This window comes from Garra rufa, chromosome 20, assembly GCF_049309525.1.
Source record: "Garra rufa chromosome 20, GarRuf1.0, whole genome shotgun sequence".
NCBI lineage: Eukaryota > Metazoa > Chordata > Actinopteri > Cypriniformes > Cyprinidae > Garra > Garra rufa.
Window position 1 is genome coordinate 11896512 of NC_133380.1, and position 22219 is coordinate 11918730.

The window sequence follows — 22219 nt, forward strand, 5'->3', positions numbered from 1 at the left end:
AGGACTGCTATTCCCTGCTTTCCGGAGGCATGGCCTTGTTGTACCTCTACAGATGTAGATCCACTAAATGGATTGTTGTGTGATAAGAGACAGTGATCCAGGAATAGAATACAGCCTGTAAAGCATTTCATCACGCAGAAAAGTGTTTCTTCAGATCTCCTGCATGTACAGATCAGAGATTGACAGATATTATACAGGAATACAAAGTATACAATCTAAATTGTATAGGCAGCATACTGTTGAGTCCTACAGACATATAATCGAAACATCAGTTTATAAAATGAAGCACATATCAGGTTTTCAGTGTTGCTCATGCAAAATAAATGCATGGGAAAGGTACTCAAGAGCAAAAATACTTGTATTATTCAGTATAAATCACTCCCCTTAAGGCTGAATTTTGTTATTTCTGTGGTACTAGTGTCACAAACCTGAATTTGAAAAACAACAAAAATAAAACAGTAATTTATTTTATTAATATAATAAATATTTTATTTGTTATCTAGTCTAAGAATGTGTAATACTTGAGCAGTAGTGTTACCAAACTAAATTGCAACAATAATGACATTTAAAAAAAATAAAATAGTATTTAAATAAATTTTTAAATTTAAATTTTTTTTTTATTTTTTTTTTACTGTTCTCACAAAAAAAAAAAACTTGGTTGGGGCTCCTTTTGCTGTAATTACTGCCTCAATTCCATGGAGGTGATCAGTCTGTGACACTGCTGAGGTGGTATGGAAGGCCAGGTTTCTTTGGCAGTGGCCTTCAGCTCATCTGCATTTTTACAAAGCTGGTCAGCAGAAGGAAGCATGAAGTGCTCTAAAATTTCTTGGTAAATGGGCGCAGTGACTTTGGTTTTCAAAAAACACAGTGGACCAACACCAGCAGATGACATTGGACCCCAAATCATCACAGACTGTGGAAACTTAACACTGGGCTATAAGCTTCTCCACCCTTTCCTTGGTTTCCAAATAAAATACAAAACTTGCTCTCATCTGAAAAGAGGACAAGCCTCTCAAGGCTGCGGTTCTCTCGGTTGGTTGTGCATCTTTTTCTTCCACACTTTTTCCTTCCACTCAACTTTCTGTTAACATGCTTGGATACAGCACTCTGTGAACAGCCAGCTTCTTTGGCAATGAGTGTTTGTGTATTACCCTGCTTGTGAAGGGTGTCAGTGATTGTTATCTGAACAACTGTCAGATCAGCAGTCTTCCCCATGATTGTGTAGCCTAGTAAACCAAACTAAGAGACCGTTTTGAAGGCTTAGGAAACCTTTGCAGGTGTTTTGAGTTGATTAGCTGATTGCATGTCACCATATTCTAATTTGTTGAGAGAGTGAATTGGTGGGTTTTTGTTAAATGGGTTTTTGAGCCAAAATCATCACAATTAAAAGAACCAGACTTAAACTACCTCAGTCTGTGTGCATTGGATTTATTGAATACACGAGTTTCACAAATTGAGTTGAATTACTTAAATAAATGTAATAAACTTTTCCACAACATTCAAATTTATTGAGCTCCACCTGTATGTATGTATATATATATATATATATATATATATATATATATATATATATATATGTGTGTGTGTGTGTGTGTGTGTGTATATATGTATGTATGTATGTATATATACAGGTGCATCTCAATAAATTAGAATGTTGTGGAAAAGTTTATTACATTTAAGTAATTCAACTCAATTTGTGAAACTCAGCCAAATGTATAGTGCCGCCCCAAATTCATGCCATTGGTTGAGCCAGTGTTACTGCGTAAGGCTGCAAAAGCAGATTATTTTTTGCTCACAAAATATAATTTCAGATAGAAATTGTGAGTGCATATTCAACTGGAATCGTAGTGCTTTAAAGGGGTCATGAACTGCCTTTGTTTTTTATTTTGTACTGTTCTCTGAGGTCTGTTATCAATATTTTTACATAAAAAACATAATTTAGAAGTAATAGGCTATTTTCTAGCTTGCTTTTAACCCCAATAGAATTTGAATAGACTATTGTTGACAAGGAAGTAAACGCCCACTGCAATGATTGGCTAACAGCGTACATTCATTCCTCATAGATAGACCTGCTGTGATTTAGGTCTAAAAAACACAAATAACTCAGTACATATCAAATGATCTGTAAAAAGAGACAAAGCAATAGTGACCATGTAATGAAAACAGTTACTCACTTTTGTTGCGAGTTGCAAAATCACTTTTGGATCCAATATAGGTGGCACAGCATTGTCTTTTGGTTTAAATTTTTTTGAATATCCCATGTTGAATTGTGTCACTACTGACGTCACCTCAGTTCCCTGAGAAAATGGAGCGAACTTTGTGTTTCTGACATCTGCTATGGGTAATTGTAAAGGAACTGGCTGTTAAATAATGTAAACATTTTTTTTTTTTTTACTGACACATCTGAAACTTTATTAAAATTACATTTCATCCACTTTTCCCTAATGTTTGGTTCAGAAATGGTTACTCCAGACCGCCCTGTTGTTTTCAGAGCAGTCTTTATCGTTTGGTTTCGCCTCTCTGGTAAACACTATGGGCAAATCTCAGTTCACAACCCCTTTAACATAAAGATTCTCACACTTCTATGAAAAGTGTTTTCCAAATGAATGTATGTGGATGTGAAGCTAACAGTGCAAAGAATCGAAAGAAACTGTTTATATATATACATATATATATATATATATGTATATGTGTGAACCTGGACCACAAAACCAGTCATAAGGTTAAATTTTACAAAACTATAAGGTATTCATATGAAAGCTCAATAAATAAGCTTTCTATTGATGTATGGTTTGTTAGGATAGGACAATATTTGGCCGAGATACATCTATTTGAAAATCTGGAATCTGAGGGTGCCAAAAAACTCAAAATACTGAAAAAAAATCACCTTTAAAGTTGTCCAAATTAAGTTCTTAACAATGCATATTACTAATCAAAAATTACATTTTGATATATTAACAGTAGGTATTTTACAAAAAATCTTCATGGAACATGATCTTTACATAATTTCCTAATGATTTTTGGCATAAAAGAAAAATCAATAATTTTGACCCATACAAAGTATTTTTGGCTATTGCTACAAATATACCCCAGCGACTTAAGACTGGTTTTGTGGTCCAGGGTCACATATATATATATAACATTTGCAACATAAAAGTTTTTTTTTTTCGCCCAAGATGTGCATTCTTGTATATATCAACCAAAATATCCCCCTGCAGTGATATTAGGAGCAGACCTTTACCACAGCTCTGGAATTCCAGTGACTGTAGGATGTGACAGCCAGAAGAGTGGATTAAAAGAGGGAGAGAGAGCAGAGAGAGAGAGAAAACGCTGTCCTAGATTAGGACAGTCGAGCATTTGGAAAGTGTCTGATTCATCGAGCTTGAAGTGCAGCGAAGGTTAAGTGAGATTTAGAAGGTGTGTGCTTTATGTATGTGTATGTGTGTGAGGTCCATCATTCTTAGAGGTGTGCACCAGGCCACCAGGACGCAATTAACCCAGCGAGAAATGTATTTATTCATGCCTCTGAGCCACACGGAGCTTTGCACAGGGTGAGTCAGCAGCCGGCGTCCGGGCGCGCACACAAAGGGCTGCGCATTTATACGTGCTGGAATGCGGTAAATAAGCAGAGAGAGAAACAAAATATCAGTTTAAATGTGGCATTAGAGTGCAAGCTCACCGCCTGTCATGGTTATTTAGAAAGCACGCAATGTTCTCGCGGTAGCCAATCGTTTAGCGCTCCACCTGAAACGCTTTCGCACACACATACGTGCTTACACGCAAGCGCCATACCAAACACCGGGCTGACAATACCTCATCTATGTTCACACAGACGCGGAGCGAGAGTCGGGGGAGGAAGCTCAGCAGCGGAGAAAAGCAGAACTGACAGAATGAAGAGGCCCTAGCAGGAAAACATCAGTAGAGAAGTCATCCCAATGCACGGCAACAGAGCAGTTCCCATGGTGCACCGCAGGCAGCCTATCTCTGGGGCTGGAGGCAGGTAATAGGAAGCTGTAATGATAAAGACGGGGAGAGAAGCCACAGGAGCATCTTCCATTCAGCCCTTTTCTCCGAGAGAGGGAGAGAGAGAGGGATGAGGGGTGGAGAAAAGACTTTCTATCAGAGGCAGACTTCCATTTGAAAGCTGTGAGTTAGGCAATCTGTGGTCTGGATGAAGTGAGAATGCTGAACATGAGAACCTAAAGAAGAGAGAGCAGTGGATGTGATTGCAATACAAACGATGACTTAGGGCTAGCGCTGGGAAGCAGAAGGGTACTTAACGATTATCTGAAAATGTTCTGTTTAAATGGGAATTTATTTTCCAGGTGCCTGTGTTTTTAATGCTTCTTGTTTTGGTTTAAAGTTCCCATGAATCACTGTTTTGAACATGACTTTGTAACTACATTTTAGATTAACAACTTTGCAGTCAGTGCACTGGTTTAAAGGGATAGTTTACCCAAAAATGGAAATTCATCTAAACAGATTTGGAGTTGCTCACCAATGGATGGGTGCCGTCAGAATTTGAGTCCAAACAGCTGTTAAAACATCACTATTGTCACATGTCTCCTTATGTTTCCTGTCTTTTGCCTTGTGTTTGCACTGTTGAAATTTGGTTTCTCCCTCTGTCTCCCCCTGTCAGTTTGTATGATTTGGTTTAGCCCTTGTTAAGTGATTATCGTTTTCACCTGTGTGTCTTGATTAGTTTGCTTTATAAGTCAGTCTTTGAGTTCAGTCCTTTGTCGGTCATTTAATGTCAATGCTCCTTAATGTTCCTGGATGTTATTTTGATGTCGAATGTGTTCAGTGTGTGTGGAAATCCCCTGTCTCTTCCTTGGAAATCAAGATTAAAAGTATTCGTTGTTTGACTTTGACTTTCGCCTCGTCAATCCAGCACCGGCTGTGACAGAATGACCGACCAAAACTGCAGTGCTGATGAACGCCTGTGGAACTTGAGGCAGAGCGGTCGGGAGTTGAAGCGGTATGTGGAGGATTTTATTGAGCTTTATCCTCGGGTGAGCTTACCCGACCCCTCTATTGGCATTGTGTTTCTGTTGGGGTTGGACAAGGATGTTATTCGTTGTAATCTCTCTGTCCATGATGTCCCGTTTTTCGAGTTGGTTAGCATAATTCTCTATTTAAACGGCTCCAACTTTAAGAGGGAGCCAATAGAGTATTCCTGTCCTATCCAACGTCCAACTCCCTCAGAAGCACAATGCCTCGCACCAGCTCACCCAACGCCAATAGCCTCTACATACCGGTCCAACAGTTCAGACCGCCTGCCTCGCCCTGATATTTCGGCCAAGATGGCCGATGTTCCTGTTTCCCCGGCCAAGATGGTCGACAGAATGGACGATGTTGAAGAGGATTTGATTGACTGGCTTGGAGAGATTGTTCTGCTCAGCCGTCCTGAGTTCCCGCTGGTTCCGCCCAGCCGTCCTGAGTTCCCGCTGGTTCCGCCCAGTCGTCCTGAATCTCCACCAGTCTCATCCAGTCGTCCAAAATCCCCGCTGGTTCCGCCCAGCCTTCCTGACCCTCCAGTGTCCGCCTCCAGAGCGCCCTCCAGTGACCGTGCCGCCAGAGCGCCCTCCAGTGACCACGCTGCCAGAGCACCCTCCAGTGACCGCGCCGCCAGAGCGCCCTCCAGTGACCGCGCCGCCAGAGCGCCCTCCTGTGACCGCTCGCCCAGAGCTAGCTCCTGCAGTGTCTCCGCTGGAGACGCCCAGCCCTCCTGAATCTCCGCTGGGGTTGTCCAGCCGTCCAGAGCCCGCTCCTCAAGAGCGCCGTCCAGAGCCCGCTCCTCAAGAGCGCCGTCCAGAGCCCGCTCCTCAAGAGCGCCGCCCAGAGCCCGCTCCTCAAGAGCGCCGCCCAGAGCCCGCTCCTCAAGAGCGCCACCCAGAGCCCGCTCCTCAAGAGCGCCGCCCAGAGCCCCCTCCTCAAGAGCGCTGCCCAGAGTCTTCGCTGGTCCCATCCAGCCTTCCAGAGCCTTCGCTGGTCCCGTCCAGCCGTCCAGAACCTTCACTGGCTACGTCCAGTCCTCCAGAGCTTCCGCTGGTGCAATCCAGCCTTCCAGAGCCTTCGCTGGTCCCGTCCAGCCTTCCAGAGCCTCCGCTGACCCAGCCCAGCCTTCCTGAGCCTCCGCTGTTTCCGCCCAGCCTTCCTGATCCTCCGCTGGTCCTGTCCAGCCTTCCTGAACCTCCACTGGTTACGCCCAGCCTTCCTGATCCTCCGCTGGCCCAGCCCAACTTTCCAGAGCCTCCGCTGGTCCTGTCCAGCCTTACAGAGCCCACTCTGTCAAACGGTCCTGCCAAACCCGTGAATTCCCCAAAGAAAATTTTGGGGGGGGGCGCTATATACCCCTAGCCAACGTGGCCGGGCCGAGGACGGAGGCCAAGGCCACGGGGGCTGCCCAGCCATGGCCACCTGAACTGCCTGTCCGGCCATGGTCTCCTGACCCACCATGGCCACTCGAACTGCTTGTCCGGCCGTGGCCGCCTGACCCGCCACGGCTTCCTGTTCCGCCCTGGAGGCCTCCTCAACCCAGCAAGGTCCTGCCCCGTAACGGCCTCCAGGGCGCCCGCCCCCCCTCCCTGGTGTTTCTATCACGGCGCGAGACGAGGCGGGAGATAATGTCACATGTCTCCTTATGTTTCCTGTCTTTTGCCTTGTGTTTGCACTGTTGAAATTTGGTTTCTCCCTCTGTCTCCCCCTGTCAGTTTGTATGATTTGGTTTAGCCCTTGTTAAGTGATTATCGTTTTCACCTGTGTGTCTTGATTAGTTTGCTTTATAAGTCAGTCTTTGAGTTCAGTCCTTTGTCGGTCATTTAATGTCAATGCTCCTTAATGTTCCTGGATGTTATTTTGATGTCGAATGTGTTCAGTGTGTGGAAATCGCCTGTCTCTTCCTTGGAAATCAAGATTAAAAGTATTCGTTGTTTGACTTTGACTTTCGCCTCGTCAATCCAGCACCGGCTGTGACAACTATATTCCACATGAATCCAGGCCATCAATAAATGTTTTTTTGTGAATAAGCAAATTCACCAACATATTTCTTTAGAGCTGTTTTAAACTGTTTCTGCTTGTAAATGGTGCTTGATCTGTGCATATTTCTCTCCTGATTCAGAGGACCTATTATGGATAGAGGACTCATATTTTAGGCAGAAGAAACTGTTTAAAGTAAAAAAAAAAAAAAAACATCTTAATGGAGTATAAATGAACTGGTAACTAGTGATTTTAAGACTGGTTTGAGTATTAGAGCTGCTTTTTGACAAACATTTCACGATTTGATTCAATTCTGATTTACAAGCTTGCAATTCGATTTCCGATTTGATTTAGTATTGATTATTTTGGGTATATATATCCGGTTCAACACATGCCAAATTTTCTCAGGGGAAAAAAAATCTCTCAACTAATGCTGCAAAATATACATTAGAGTCAGTTGGTACTATATTACTACAATATTGAAGGTTACAATTAACTGATTTGTAAATTACAATTAAATTTTGATGATAATTAAGTTACAATTACATAATTAAATTTTGTACTCCAATTTCCTTTTTTTTAATATAAACATTTAAATGGCTATCACAAAACTTGACAGATTTATTCAAAAATAAAATAAACACCATATAATGAATGTGTTATATGGTTCACATATTTAGAAAAATATTTCTTTTTCTAGCTGACTAATGAGTTCATGGTCACTGAATATGTTTGTTCTGAGGTAAATGTGACATTACGTGACATTGTTTACAAGCTGTTATGATCAGTTCATCCTCTGCCTCTGAGGTGCTACAGAAATCTGTCACTCCACATTAAAGAGCCAAAACGGTATTTATTGTTTGTATATTGTATAAAATGGACAGAATTTGAAACAAGACTTTGTTTCATGTCAAAAGGTAACAAACCACAAAGCTGATTGCGATTCATTGGATGGGAGGCACACTAAAACACTGTAAAAAAAATGACAGTGAATTTAATGGTAAAAAAAATAAAAAATGCTACAATAAAAACCTGTTAAATCACTAATAGTAAGTTCCCATACTATATCTGGTGAAAAACTATATTGAACATTGAATGTAATTTTACAGTAGTATACCGTTTTTGGAAAAAAAAATTAGTGAATAAACATAAATTGACATTCCCAGAATTCCCTGCATTACATTTCAAATTTGATGTTTTTATGTTGAAATAACTTTGTTTCTTCTTAGTTTTGTACATAGGGGTTCTGTGTTACATATTGTTAAATTAATGTTTATTGCATTTCAGTTTCATGTCTGTTAGCATGATGGTGTTTAGTGTTTGTGTGAATGACACTGTGCACCTTCTATATATGTTCACTGTAAAAAAAAAAAAAAAAAGCCATAAAATTTACGGTTAAAAACTGGCAGCTGTGGTTACTAGAGTTTTACTGTAAAAAATAAAATAGCAATGTTTTACATTTTATGGTTTTCACTTAAATGTACAGGTAAATACCGTAATTTCTGAATTTTTTAACTGATATAATGGTGATGTACCAACCTTTTAAAGTACTGAAATCTGTTTTGTACCTTTGTAATACACTGATAACCACCAAAAGCAGGTGGTGATGACAACATCACATGATGAACCAAAGCCCATCACAAGGAGGTTTTAAATAATAATGTATATAGAATGTGTACAGTGTCATTCACACAAACACTAAACACCATCATGGTAACACACTTAAAACTGAAATAATGCAAAAAACATTAATTTAACAACATTAGATGTAACATACAACCCTAATGCACAAAACTGCCAAGAAAAATCTAAGAAGAAAAAGTTATTTCAACAAAACAACATTCAATTAAAAAAATGAAACACGTGGAATTCTGGGAATGTCAATACAAGTATACACGTTCTATTTCACTTAAAAAAAATGGTATACTACCCTAAAATTACATGCAATGTCCAACAGTTTTCACCGTAAGAAGGGGATCTTACCGTTAATCATTTCACAGGTTTTTACTGTAGCATTTTTACATTTTTTTACCGTTAAATTCACGGTCATTTTTTACAGTGTTGGTGTTTAAAAGCAGCTCGTGATGGGCTTTGGTTTATCATGTGACTTTCTCATCACCACCTGCTTTCGTTGGTTATCAGTGTATTACAAAGATACAAAACAGATTTCAGTACTTGAATAGGTTTGTAAATTAACATTAAATGAGTTAATGAAATTGCAGTATTTAAATGTAAATTTAAGTTAAAAGTGTAAAACCTAAAACATTGCTACCATATTTTTTACAGTAAAATTCTTGCAACAACAACAGTTTTTTTTTCCATTGTACATTATTCTGTTCATTAACTGAAAACAGGCTAGAATTAACTAATTGATTCTTGGTATTAGGAATCAATATTGTTTTGTAAAAATGAGAATCTATAAAAATAGAAAATTATAAAAAATAATTAATGATTACGTTAAAGAACAATATAAATACACATTTAAAAAATGACACTGTGATCAGCAAAAATACATTTGAAAGTTGTCTGTGACGGATATTAAAAAACGAATAAACATTTGATTAATTTCATTTTCAAGTAAAGAGATATAAGTACAAATGATAAGAAAAAAACTAAGAAGAAACTATTTATACTATTTTAAGAAACTAGTTATTTAAACAAAAACATCAAATTTGAAATGTAATGCAGGGAATTCTGGGAATTTCAAATTACGGTTATTCACTCTTAATTTTACGTTCTTTTTCACTTCCGAAATATCCAATACAGTTTATACCAGATATGTTTTATGTTTTTTTTTTTTACATAGAATGAATGTTATAACAACACTGAATGCCTTTCACTGTATGAACAAAAAAAAATCTTGGGTAAGTAAATAATGACAGAATATTCATTTTGTGGGTGAACTGTCCCTTTAACAAACAAACATTTAGAAAATAATTGAGTTCCAAATACGATCCAAATCAGTCCTTGATTCCCAACCCTACTCAGGGAGGGGGGAAATAACAGCATGTTAGGCGATTGGCATTATCAATGCTAATTGATGAATGTTGGGGATTTGTAACTATGCCTCGTAACTAAGCGTTCTTGGATATGGCCCATCCGTATGCAAAGCATTCTGGAGGCTAAATTGAATCACATTACATACAAGACAGACAGCGCCTCGCGGGCTACCGCGGCAGATGAGATCGTAAAGCTTAATTTCCATGAGACTGCATGCGTTTAAGGAGATCTGGCATCCAAACTTCATATTTATTCATCGAAACATGGAGACTTGAGCACTTAACAAGCTTTTCTCTCCTCCTCTGTTAAACCCATCAGGGCCTCTTGACGGTACAGCAGGTGTTTATGTATTTGGTTTTTTCTCTAACAAGGGAGGAAGAAAAAACAGAGAAAATACTTCCTTGTTGTTTTCCGAGTTCATCTTAATAGTTTCCCATCTGCCATGTAAGCCAGGCGCTCTCTCTAGAGCAAACGCTGTTTGGCCATGTGGCGATATCTCCAGGATTTTAATCCGGTTTGGCACTGCTGATAGGTGGCCCAATCCACTTTTCCTCGCATGGTGACCAGAATATCGATCTACGGTCAGCGACGCCCCCCTCCTCGCCCCTCGCACGCTCCATCTCACCACTAACCTCCACCGGCAGGATCAGGGGAAGAAGTCAAACCGACCAATCAAGCGTGAGTCTTGGAAAGGCTGAAGGGATATTGGCTGATCATATATTTGACAGGCTGAGCAATGAACCATTTAATTACGTCAGTTATTCATGCTTTCTCTGTGCTGAGGGTCAAGGCTAGTGTCTGGCTGCCTCCGCCGATGATCCTTTGGCATATAACTGACACATAATTGCCAGCATAATTACCCTTTTTTTAGGAATTTAAAAAATCTTCAATGTTTTCTATGGGTATGGCAACACAGTACTTCCTTTTTGTGCATATGCATATAAAATATAAAAACAGCACACTTCCTGTACAGTGCAACAGTGAAATTCTCTATTGAGAGAAAATTATGTGTCTACGAAATATGAAATTATCCTTTTTTTCCCCTTTCATCTCCAAGTTGAGATTTTTCCATCAGAGGCACTTGTAAACATCTTCCTCTTATACCCACAAAATAGCTCACTCACTCATAAAAAACTCATCTCCTCAGCCTCCTGGTCATATTCAGTGTGTTATCATCGTTTAGAGCCAGCATGGCTCTAGAGCTGAGATGTATAATATTGTCAATTCTAACAAATATAAGAATAGTGTCTGTCAGTATGATGTTTCTCTTGCACTCTACATCCATCCACAATTTATTTATTTATTTTATATTGGTATTATTTTTTCAAAACCTATAGAAAGCTGTCTGCTATAGAAGCCTGTTCAGAAAAAAAAAAGTAATTTCAACTTTTTATCTCACGATTCAGACATTTTTTTCTCCTGAATTCTGACTTATTTCTCTGAATTCTGAGTTTATATTGTACCATACTCAGAATTGCAAGAAAAAAAGTGAGATATGAACTTAAAAAAAAAAAAAAAACTTGAAAAAGTCTTAATTGCTAGATAAAAAATTACCTTTTTTATTTATTTACTTTTATTATTATTATTAATATTATTATCCAATGGCACAAACAAGCTTTCATAGTTTGGTGATCCTATTTTACCCTTAAAATCAACAGAAAAATCTCTAGAAAAAAAAAATATTTTCCTCACAACATTTTCATTCATAAAATGGGATTTTTTTCATTTTTTAAATTTAATTATTTACATTATGGTGCTAAAAAGTAAATAATATGGATTATACATTTAATATATTTTTGTTTGAAATATTTTGTTACATTTCTTTTTGTAAATTACTGTAACCAATCCTAAGTTTTATTTTATTTTATTTAGTTATTTAGTTTGTAAAACTTGAGCCAGATATGTTTTAGTCATATTCACTGATATCCGGTTCATTTTGGTACATTATTTATAATTTTGTTTTATTTGGCGTTACAGCATTTTTTTCTGCATTTTTACAGCATTACTGTAACTTTTAAACTCTAGTTTTAAACAGTAGTTTTTACATAATATTACATAATATTTTACATAAATATTAATCCTTTATTTGATTTGATTTGACTCAAGGTGGTTGTGAAATGTGAACCAGACATTTTTTAGCAATATTCACTGATATCTGTTCTATTTCCCTGGTTTTAATCTTAATAATGTGGATTCTAAATGTAATATATTAGAATAATTCATTCATCCTGTAAATTAATGTAACTTTTAAACTCTAGTTTAAAACCCTAACCCTAATTTTTTAAAGAATTTTACAATGCAAAAATACTAATCCTATTTTACTTTATTTTTGTGAATGTTGTTAAATGTGAACCAGAGTATAATTTATTTTTAAATTAAAACCTCAGAAATGAACCGTATATCATTGAATATTACTAAGACATGTGGTTCACATTTAGAAAACCAAAGTGTTTTTTGCATTGTATAATTAGTAAATAAATATAATTTACAGGGAGAAAAAGGGACAGAAAAAATGCTGTTATGCAAATATATATATATATATATATATATATATATATATATATATTTTTTTTTTTTTTTTTTTTTTTTTTTTTTTTTTCCCTGAACACGAGCATGTATTTTTCTCACTTGCTTTTCAGCCTCAATCTAGTGCTCCTGTCAGAACAGAAGAAAATAAAGGCCTGACCTAATTAAGTAATGAACCTGGACATCATAATAATGCTATGCTCGCTCTTTCACTGTTTGTCTCTCTGCCTTTCCTGTATCTCACGCACAGAAAAGCGCACATGCATTTACAGGACACCTTAGTGTCCTTTTTTTGGTTTAGTACATCTGCAGCCCCTTATCAGGGTTGATACACATCACAATGTCCCATAAGATTAAAAAGCTAAGTGCCATACAATGTCTCATGGTAATGAATGTGCTTCTTTATTAAGCTTCATTCAGACCATTGTCTCTCAGAAAGACAGCCTCTTCATCTGCTAATATCACGTCTCCACAGTGCGGGTCACCCAGGTCAGTTTCGAATGAAATTGCTGCTCAGGTTTAATTCTAAAATCGTATATTATCTTTTGAAGTATGAGAGAGAGAGACCAAGAGTAAATGGGATGGGTTTTCATCTATTTTCTGCAATAATAAAGCGGCTCAGACAAAGATAATTTTTTTTAAGAGAAATTAAAGGAGTTTCATGTGAATGCTCCAATGCAGTAATTAGTACTGTTACTGGAGGTAATTTATCTAGCGCTCTGTAAAGGCCCATTATTTGTCCATCCCTGGCTTTTCAGGTGCAATTACAATGACTTACTTCCACAAATTTCACTGTGTTATAGCCACTTGTCTCTTTACGATCAATTTGAGAACATCTCAAAGAACATCTTGAGCTTCAGCAGAAGTAAGAACATCACACGCTCAATGTCATAAATTTACAAACATGTGAACGGAGACAAAATCCAAAAACCTTTTAGATTTCAGCCACACTATTTAAGAATATAATAAAGAATATAAAATAAAGTAAACCAAAATAATACAACTAAACACTGTACTGTTTCTGAATGTGTTCAGTAACCGGTTTTAAGTCACACAGGCCTTCAGTGAAACAAAAAAGACAGAACTCAAACCTCCAGAGCCATGTCTAAAATCATGGGAATACTGTCAGAACTATTGTCACAATTCAATCTGTCAGAGAGACAGCAAGACAGCAGATTCAGGACGTGAGCATCATAGAAAGCCAAATATATACTGAGTCACAGCCCCTGACATGGGCTCCTGCACCCACCCATATACCCCCCTCCTTCTCTCCGGGCTTTTGTTCTGTTGAGCATCTGCGTTTGTAGGGCTTCACTGAGCGTATTTCTGAGTGGCAGCTAATGGAGGAGGCTGAGGGACCGAATATGTTAGCTTCACCTCAGACAAAAATAAACCTGAATGTTACGGGCTAAACACAACCATGTCAATGTTTCACACTTGCTGAAGAATAAAAAAAAATGTTTCCATTTCTTTTCCATCTCTCTCTATCTCTCTCTCTTTGTAAAAAGAGAGCTGAGCTCTAACAGCTGTGAGCTTTAATAATGGCTTAGAACATCTATTTGAGCTGATCTGCTTTCCTCTTTTGTTTGTCTTTCTATGTTACACATTGTTAAAAATGTCAATGTCTAATCTGTAGTCTCATATTTGATCCAATATTTGCTGAAAGATCTCAGTTTCTAAAGAGATTCATTCAGTGCATTGTCAGGTATCCTAAAAAATATAGCTCTAAAATAAGTGGCCGTCAAAATGAGTTAAAATTACTGAATAAAACTAAATACATACATCAGCAGAGTATTTTTTTTTTTAAGTGTTAGATCTGGTAGAAATGCGTGTTTAATTACAAACATTTTGATTAATTCAAACACACCCCGTCATTGGCTGACCAGACAAATAGCCCCGCCTACAACAAGCACCATAGAGGGCAACAATGAAGTGCTTTTTTGCATTGGGGATTTTAAAAAAGTGAATCTAAAAATTAAAAACTTTAATTTGAGGGGAAAAAAAGTACTAGTTTTAGTTTAAGATATACACTACAAGTCAAAAGTTTTTGAACAGTAAGATTTTTTATGTTTTTTTAAAGAATTTTCTTCTGCTCACTAAGCCTGCATTTATCTGAAGAAAAAAAATCACTATTATAAAATAACTATTTTCTATTTAAATATATTTTAATATGTATTTTATTGATCTGTGATCTAAGCTAAATTCTCAGCATTATTACTACAGTCTTCAGTGTCACATGATCCTATAGAAATCATTCTAATATGCTGTTTTGCTGTTAAAAAAATAACTAAACATTTTTATTTGATCAATTTTTTAAAGTTTTGAGTACATTTTTTAAGGCTTCTTTGATGAGTAGAAAGATCCAAAGATCAACATTTATCTAAATGTATAGAAATTAATACTTTAATTTAGCAAGGATGCTTTTAATTGTCCAAAAGTGATGATAAAGACATTTATAATGTTACAAAAGATTTCTATTTCAGGTAAATGCTGTTTTTCTGAACTCTCTATTCATCAAAGAAAGTTGAATTTTTTTACTTAGCTGTTTTTAACATAATAATAGTAAATGTTTCTGAGAGGCAAATCAGAATATTAGAATGATTTTTGAAGGGTTATGTGACTGGAGTAATGATTCAAAAAATACAGCTTTGAAATCATTCAAAATATATTCAAAATATATTCACACAGAAAACAGCTATTTTAAATAGGAAAAATATTTCAATTTTTTGGCTGTACTTTGGATCAAATAAATGCAGGCTTGGTGAGCAGAAGAGTCTTCTTTAAAAACATCAAAAATCTTGACTGGTTGTGTAAAAAGGTACAATACTCTGTACTTTAATGAGGGAAAGAACTACAATCCCAGGAAGAATTGAGATTTACATTATTAAATTAAAAATGACTGATAAAATGTAAAACTATTGATTAGAAAAGTTTTATTGCAAAATAAGCATATTATACATCCAATTTTTGACAGCGCACGAATAGTGTGTGGGCAAGTGCTACAGTATTCTATTGATTGCAGTTATCTGATTGGTGGATATTTCTCTGCAGATTTATGGGTAATGTAGTTTTTCAGCAGGAATTCTGCTGTTGAACATGGCTATTTAAAAATTAAATTGAAATAACGTAGGCTGATAGCTTCAACAAAAGCAAATACCACTGATTAACAACCTAGCAGATCACAATAGGCCAGTCTTTAAAGGTTTATATGGTATCATTCAAAATCAATTCACCTATGGAGAAAATTAATGGGATTTTTTACTACTAGAACCCAACTGTTGCATTCTATACTTTTTGGGGGAATCAACCTATATACGGCTTACTTATTTCCCCCCTGAATATTAACTAACAAAAATTACACTAGCACATAAGAAAACAATAGCACATTTTTACACTATGGTAATCATTGTTCTAAACAATTACAGTTCCATAATCTATCAGATAATAAACATTTCAATTTAACCTCAAATCTTCTACCACTGTCTTATAAGCCTTGTTATTTTCCCCTCACGTTTCTAACCATTTCTCACTTCTTCTATCTCCTATCCGACCATTTTTTTTCAATGCTGTCCCTGAATAAAAATGAAGAGCGCATCCGTGGGTGCTCTGACGCTTCTACCATCTGTCCAGGGGCTCAGATTTACACCCCAATATCTTCATAACTCACACACAAACACACAGAACGCCACACAAGCCGAGAGAGCGCCCAATGACATCTGAAGGTCTTGGGCTTTAGCTCCAGGGCTCGATGATTTGAGTGACTGATGTGTGTTTTAAACGTCACTGCAATGAACTCGCTGGTAATAGAAAAAGAGAGTGAATGAGAAGGAAGGAAAGTATGGAAGAAAAGAAAGGGAATGCTAAGAAGGAAGTCGGGCAATCTAATGTTGTGAATGGATATGTTTGAAACAGCATACTTTTATATTTCATCATATAATAACGGCTACTTTGTGTCTATTTACTGCTCAAAAATGTCTAAACTTGAGATTTTTGTAGCTGAGTATGAATTTTCCATTTACTTGAAATATAAACTAATAAACTTGATGTGATGCATATTTGTATTAGTCATAAATAAATTAAATGAAACTTATGCAGTAGTACTAATAACCTTGAATGTGGTTAAATAAACTGAATGTTTTTTAAATTCACATACATATGACCGATTTGTTTCAATCTCATATATTTAACTGAATATTGCTTGTTCTACAGCTAGCCATATTTTAACCATTTACATTTTTTTAACTGAATAAATGTAATTGTTTTTACAATGAATAGATTTATGCTGATTTAATCAATTGTCTTTTTGGAAATATATTTATTTAAATAAACTCAAATAACTGCAGTTTATGCCATGATTAGTTTATGTTATTAGTGTAGATCAAAAAGGGCATGAAACAACAAACAGCATAACTACAGTATAGTCCGATTCACAAACAAATTACTCTTATGAACCAGTTCTTTTTAATGAACCAACAACATACAATGTAATCAGTGAAGTGCAAAGTCAAAGTCGATAGATCATGTGTAGATACTGTGCAGAACCAGTGTAGCCAATTCACAAACAAATGACTCCTTTGAGTCAATTGTTTTTGAGGAATCAAAAACATAAAGTAGAACCAGTGTAGCAGATTCACATACAAATGACTCTTTTATTGATTGTTTTTGGGGAATCAAAAACATATAGCAGAACCAGTGTAGCCAATTCATGAATAAATTACTTATTTGAGCCGACAAATGACTCGTTTGAGTAAGTTGTTTTTGGTGAATCAAAAACATATAGCCGAACCAGTGTAACTGATTCACATAACTCTTTTGAGTTGATTGTTTTTGGTGAATCAAAAACATATAGCAGAACCAATGTAGCCGATTCACAAATAAATGACTTCCTTGGAGTCGATAGTTTTTGGAGAATTAAACAAATACGGTAGAACCAGTGTAGCCAATTCATAAACAAATGACTTATTTGAGTCGACAAATGACTCTTTTGAGTCAATTGTTTTTGGTGAATCAAAAACATATAGGCGAACCAGTGTAACTGATTCACATACAAATAACACTTTCGAGTCCATTGTTTTTGGTGAATCAAACACATATAGCAGAACCAGTGTGGCTGATTCACAAACAAATTATTCTTTTGAGTTGACTATTTTTGGTTAATCAAAAACATATAGCAGAAGCCGATTGTAGAAGAACCAGTGTAGCTGATTCACAAACAATGACTCTTATGAACCACTTCTTTTTAATGAATCAACAACATACAGTGTAATCAGTAAAGTGGAGTTCAGAAAAAAAAATGTATTTTGAGCCTTTTGTTTTCAGTAAAGCGAAAACATAAAGCAGAAACAGTCTAGCCGATTCACAAAGAAATGACTCTTTTGAGCTGACTGTTTTTGTTGAATCAATAACATCCAGCAGAACCAGTGTAGAAGATTCACAAGTAGATGACTCTTTTGATCTGACTGTTTTTGTTGAATCAATAACATCCAGCAGAACCAGTGTAGAAGATTCACAAATAAATGATTCTTTTGATCTGACTGTTTTTGTTGAATGAATAACATCCAGCAGAACCAGTGTAGAAGATTCACAAATAAATGACTCTTTTGAGCTGACTGTTTTTGGTGAATCAATAACATCCAGCAGAACCAGTGTAGAAGATTCACAAATACATGACTCTTTTGAGCTGACTGTTTTTGGTGAATCAATAACATCCAGCAGAACCAGTGTAGAAGATTCACAAATACATGACTCTTTTGAGCGGACTGTTTTTGGTGAATCAATAACATCCAGCAGAACCAGTGTAGAAGATTCACAAGTAGATGACTCTTTTGATCTGACTGTTTTTGTTGAATGAATAACATCCAGCAGAACCAGTGTAGAAGATTCACAAATAAATGACTCTTTTGAGCTGACTGTTTTTGGTGAATCAATAACATCCAGCAGAACCAGTGTAGAAGATTCACAAATACATGACTCTTTTGAGCTGACTGTTTTTGTTGAATCAATAACATCCAGCAGAACCAGTGTAGAAGATTCACAAATACATGACTCTTTTGAGCGGACTGTTTTTGGTGAATCAATAACATCCAGCAGAACCAGTGTAGAAGATTCACAAATACATGACTCTTTTGAGCGGACTGTTTTTGGTGAATCAATAACATCCAGCAGAACCAGTGTAGAAGATTCACAAATACATGACTCTTTTGAGCTGACTGTTTTTGTTGAATCAATAACATCCAGCAGAACCAGTGTAGAAGATTCACAAATACATGACTCTTTTGATCTGACTGTTTTTGTTGAATCAATAACATCCAGCAGAACCAGTGTAGAAGATTCACAAATACATGACTCTTTTGAGCGGACTGTTTTTGGTGAATCAATAACATCCAGCAGAACCAGTGTAGAAGATTCACAAATACATGACTCTTTTGAGCTGACTGTTTTTGTTGAATCAATAACATCCAGCAGAACCAGTGTAGAAGATTCACAAATAAATGACTCTTTTGAGCTGACTGTTTTTGTTGAATCAATAACATCCAGCAGAACCAGTGTAGAAGATTCACAAATAAATGACTCTTTTGATCTGACTGTTTTTGTTGAATCAATAACATCCAGCAGAACCAGTGTAGAAGATTCACAAGTAAATGACTCTTTTGATCTGACTGTTTTTGTTGAATGAATAACATCCAGCAGAACCAGTGTAGAAGATTCACAAATAAATGACTCTTTTGATCTGACTGTTTTTGTTGAATCAATAACATCCAGCAGAACCAGTGTAGAAGATTCACAAATAAATGACTCTTTTGATCTGACTGTTTTTGTTGAATCAATAACATCCAGCAGAACCAGTGTAGAAGATTCACAAATACATGACTCTTTTGATCTGACTGTTTTTGTTGAATCAATAACATCCAGCAGAACCAGTGTAGAAGATTCACAAATACATGACTCTTTTGAGCTGACTGTTTTTGGTGAATCAATAACATCCAGCAGAACCAGTGTAGAAGATTCACAAATAAATGACTCTTTTGATCTGACTGTTTTTGGTGAATCAATAACATCCAGCAGAACCAGTGTAGAAGATTCACAAATAAATGACTCTTTTGATCTGACTGTTTTTGTTGAATCAATAACATCCAGCAGAACCAGTGTAGAAGATTCACAAGTAAATGACTCTTTTGATCTGACTGTTTTTGTTGAATCAATAACATCCAGCAGAACCAGTGTAGAAGATTCACAAGTAAATGACTCTTTTGATCTGACTGTTTTTGTTGAATCAATAACATCCAGCAGAACCAGTGTAGAAGATTCACAAGTAAATGACTCTTTTGATCTGACTGTTTTTGTTGAATCAATAACATCCAGCAGAACCAGTGTAGAAGATTCACAAATAAATGACTCTTTTGAGCTGAGTGTTTTTGTTGAATCAAAAACATATAGCAGAAGCCGATTCACAAACAAGTGGCTCTTTGGAGTCGACTGTTTTTAGTGAATCAAAAACATACAACAGAACCAGTGTAGAAGATTCACAAACAAATGGCTCTTTTGAGTCGATTGCTTTGGGGAATCAAAAACATATAGAAGCAACAGTGTAGCCGATTTACAAACAAGTCACTCTTTTGATCCAGTTCTTTTTAACGAATTAACAACATACAGTGCAATCAGTGAAGTGCAGTTTAAAACACTTTAGTCTTTTGAGTCAATTGTTTTTGGTGAATCAAAAACATATAGCAGAACCACCCTGGTGAAAAAAACTGCTAAAACCAGCCTAGGCTGGTTGACTGGTTTTAACTAGTCAACCAGCCTGGTTTTAGCTGGTCATAGCTGGTCAGCAGGCTGGTTTTAGAGGGTTTTAGGCAAGGCTGGTTTTAGCTGGTGGTTTCCCAGCCTGACCAGCCTGTCCAGGCCGGGAGACCAGCTAAAACCAGCTACTTCCAGCCTAAACCAGCTAAGACCAGCCAACCAGCTGGTTTTAGCTGTTTTTTTTTTTTTGTTTGTTTGTTCTGTTTTTTCAGCAGGACAGTCTAGGCGATTCACAAACAAAGACTCACAAACTCAAGAGCTTTACATACAAATGATTCTTTTGAATCGATTATTTTTGATGAATCAAAAACATATAGCAGAACTAGTGTAGCTGATTCACAAATAAATGACTCATTTGAGTTGATTGTTTTTGGATAATTAAACAAATACGGCAAACAAAGACTCACAAACTCAAGAGTTTAAATTATTCTGAAGAATCTTTCACTGAATGAACTCACTGAATCAGAGCGGTTACTGAATTAACATAAAGTTATAATTTCTCCCAGTGAGGAATCTTTTTAATATACAGTATACAGTATATAGGCTATACACACACATACACACACACACACACACAGTTTATATAGGCCTTTAAAGAGTCAGAGAGAAAGAAGTTTATGAAGGAAGGAGATATCAACGCATAAAGTTGCAGAGAAATTGAAGGAGGTCGAGTGGAGAGTAGAGGTGCGAGGAGGAATAAAAATCCGAGATGGGCAACATTTGGTGCAGAGATAGAGATTCTTAAGATGGGCCGAGGATGTGACTTTCTATCTCTCGTCTGATTATAGAGCTATCGGAAATGTGCTGGGGAATTGTGTTCTGTCTGTGCTCAAGGCTTAAGCACTTGTCAATTTCATTCCTCTACGGCAAACGATTACTTACAGACCCCTCCGACAGCAAGCTAATGGGCTCCTCAGATCTTGGCAGAGATTAGATGGTAGGACATTGCGAGAGATGGAGCAGAGGCTGAGAGGACATTTTTAAGGGAAATTACGCAAATGACCTTGGTCTACTTATCATTGCTCTCCTTGCCAGGAATGTAGATGGTCTCCTTGGAAATTACAAATGATCTGAAACTCACTTGAACCTTGTATACTGGTGGAGGGGGTTTTTGTATTTCTCAAGGCAAAAAGACAAAAACAAAGTAAAACAGGAGCTGGAAGTGAAACATTTTTCTTTTCCTAAGCTCTCTTCGGGTTATGACTGACTTGAAAGCGGTATTTCGAGGTTAAATACAAGTTTACAATACAACCTTTCTTGACAGCATCTGCGGCATGCTGTTGATTACCACAGAAAATAATTTAGACTTTGTGGAAACCACCTAAAAAAAAACTGTCAATAGAAATGCATTGATAAAGTCTTTGGTTGCTGTATAGGCTGTTATTGTAAGCAGCACAGTATGCTACTAGATGCAGTAGTAGTCAACTAGTCATACTATTAACATGAATATAAAACATTTCATAAGGTAAACATATAGAATAGAACTAATTTGATGTATTCTATTCATTTTATTAGTGTAAATTATATTACACTAAATGAAAATTAGAAATGTTTTTGGCATCTACACTGTAAAAAGTTTTCACTAGATTCAACTTAAAAACTTAAGTTCAGCAGCTACCTTAAAAGTTGAATCAGCTTAAAACTACAAGTCATTCTAACTCAAATTTAAAAAAAAATGAGTTGATTTAACTTGTGAGCTGAAATGACTTAAGTTGATTTAACTTAAAATGTTAAGGCAGCTGCTAAACATAAGTTTTTAAGCTGAAACTGGTGAAAACTTTTTACAGCATAATAAATAAAATAAGTTTTAAGTATATGTATATATGTGTGTCTAGTCACGCAAAAGCAATTGTTTAAGCTCTACATATCAGTGCTAACTTAACCTAACATATTCCTTTAAGATAATATAAACAGA